Here is a 2,544-nt window from a genome sequence, read left to right as displayed (position 1 = left end):
TACTACAAACACACTAACCATATATCAGTGATGGCGCGATATTATTCGAGAAGGAACCTTTCAAGGCCCATCATACATCAATTGTACAAAAAGGTCTTCGATATGGCATAATCCTATTTATCATCTCAGAAGTATTCTTCTTCGCAGGCTTCTTCTGAGCCTTTTACCACTCCAGTCTAGCACCAACCCCCGAACTAGGAGGCTGCTGACCTCCAACAGGTATCTATCCCCTAAATCCTATAGAAGTACCCTTACTAAACACATCCGTCTTACTGGCCTCAGGCGTTTCCATTACATGAGCCCACCATAGCCTGCTAGAAGGCAATCGTAAACAAATACTTCAAGCCCTATCAATTACTATTATATTAGGCATTTACTTTACCCTGCTTCAAATATCAGAATACTTTGAAACATCTTTTACCATCTCCGATAGTGTCTATGGGTCAACTTTCTTTATGGCCACAGGCTTTCACGGACTCCATGTTATCATTGGTTCGACTTTTCTAACCATTTGTTTCCTTCGACAATTAAAATTCCACTTTACATCAAACCATCATTTCGGATTTGAAGCCGCCGCCTGATACTGACATTTTGTAGATGTAGTCTGACTATTCTTATACGTCTCTATTTATTGATGAGGGTCCTATCCCTTTAGTATTAATTAGTACAATTGACCTCCAATCAATTAGCCCTGGTATAACCCAGGAAGGAATAATTAATTTAATTTTATCCCTAATTACGAATATAACACTCGCACTACTCCTGGTTTCAATTGCATTCTGACTCCCACAACTAAATATATACACAGAAAAATCCAGCCCCTATGAATGTGGCTTTGACCCAACAGAATCAGCTCGCCTGCCATTCTCCATAAAATTCTTCCTAATTGCTATTACTTTTCTCCTGTTTGACTTAGAAATTGCTCTTCTCCTTCCTCTTCCCTGAGCCATCCATACAACGAACCTTAACCTTATACTAACTATGGCCCTAGCCCTTATTACTATTCTAGCCCTAGGCCTCGCATATGAGTGAATCCAAAAAGGACTTGAGTGAACTGAATATGGTAATTAGTTTAACTAAAATAAATGATTTCGACTCATTAGACTATGCACAACGCATAATTACCAAAATGCCATACATCTATATTAACCTTATCCTTGCTTTTTAACATCACTCCTAGGCATATTGATATATCGCTCACATCTCTTATCTTCCCTACTATGCCTAGACTCTCAATATTTATCATAACTTCATTAACAATTCTAAATCTTCACTTCACCTTAGCTAATATAGTTCCAATTATACTCCTAGTTTTCGCAGCCTGTGAAGCCGCTGTAGGTCTAGCCCTACTAGTAATGGTATCAAATACATATGGTCTGGATTATGTACAAAACTTAAGCCTTTTACAATGCTAAAAATCATTCTACCAACACTTATAATAATTCCATTAACATGATATTCTAAAAAACATACCATTTGAATTAATACTACAGCCCACAGTCTGGTAATTATCTTCACCACACTCTCTCTATTAAACTATTTTCACAATATTAGTACAAACTTCTCAACCACCTTCTCTACTGACTCTTTATCATCACCACTACTAATCTTGACCACCTGATTACTTCCCTTGATAATTATAGCCAGCCAAAACCATTTATCAAAAGAACCACTCACACGAAAAAAACTATATATTTCCATGCTAATTACACTCCAAACTTTTCTAATCATGACTTTCACAGCCACAGAATTAATTTTCTTCTATATTCTATTCGAAGCGACTTTAATCCCCACACTAATTATTATTACACGATGAGGAAACCAAACAGAACGACTAAACGCCGGCCTTTATTTCTTATTTTACACACTAATTGGATCCCTCCCCTTACTCATCGCTCTTATTTATACCCAAAATCTTCTAGGAACACTAAATATAACAATCAACACTCTTATTATACCGAGCCTTCCCAACTCTTGGTCAAATAACATCCTCTGGTTAGCCTGCATAATAGCCTTTATAGTAAAAATACCCCTATACGGACTTCACCTATGACAACCTAAAGCCCATGTCGAAGCCCCAATTGCAGGCTCCATAGTCCTTGCAGCCATTTTACTGTGAAAAGCTGAATTTGAACTTTCCATCAGTGAAAGCAGAAAATAAAAACAAGTATATGGTGATGTGTTACGTTGTGGTCACTGTTGATAAATGGAAGTCAACAGTTTTCCAAGAGTTCGCTTTGAAAGTACTTATTGGGTATCAATTAAATAGTAGGTTATTTTCAAACTTGTGCAGAATTATGAGCCTGGGAATTTTTATTCAATGCAGATGCGCCCTGGGTTCTACAAGTGATACTAAATGGACACCAAAAGTTAAGAACTACTCTACTAGGAGGTAGGGATACAAGGATGAATAAAGCACAGTATCTACCTTCTAGAAATTTCTAATCATAGAGAGAGGAAACAAACTAAGACCTACTGAAAGCAAACTATGAAATGGGCATTTAAAAAAATCTTATTAGTTTTAATAAACCCTCACCACATGCT

The 2,544-nt window shown here is 36.9% G+C and overlaps 1 long non-coding RNA gene across 1 annotated transcript in view; it reads left to right on the top strand.

Annotated features, from left to right (window-relative positions):
* The window catches only part of LOC103275094, a 16,358-nt gene extending 16,130 nt beyond the window's left edge, over nt 1–228 (top strand). The window contains exon 3 of the long non-coding RNA XR_505291.1: nt 130–228. This is a non-coding gene — a long non-coding RNA (uncharacterized LOC103275094). The remainder of the gene's footprint in view (nt 1–129) is intronic.
* Nucleotides 229–2,544: the final 2,316 nt, after the last annotated feature.

Source organism: Carlito syrichta, unplaced genomic scaffold, assembly GCF_000164805.1.
Source record: "Carlito syrichta isolate Samal-C Ts95f unplaced genomic scaffold, Tarsius_syrichta-2.0.1 Scaffold315307, whole genome shotgun sequence".
Lineage (NCBI taxonomy): Eukaryota > Metazoa > Chordata > Mammalia > Primates > Tarsiidae > Carlito > Carlito syrichta.
This window is presented reverse-complemented; position numbering and strand designations above follow the sequence as displayed.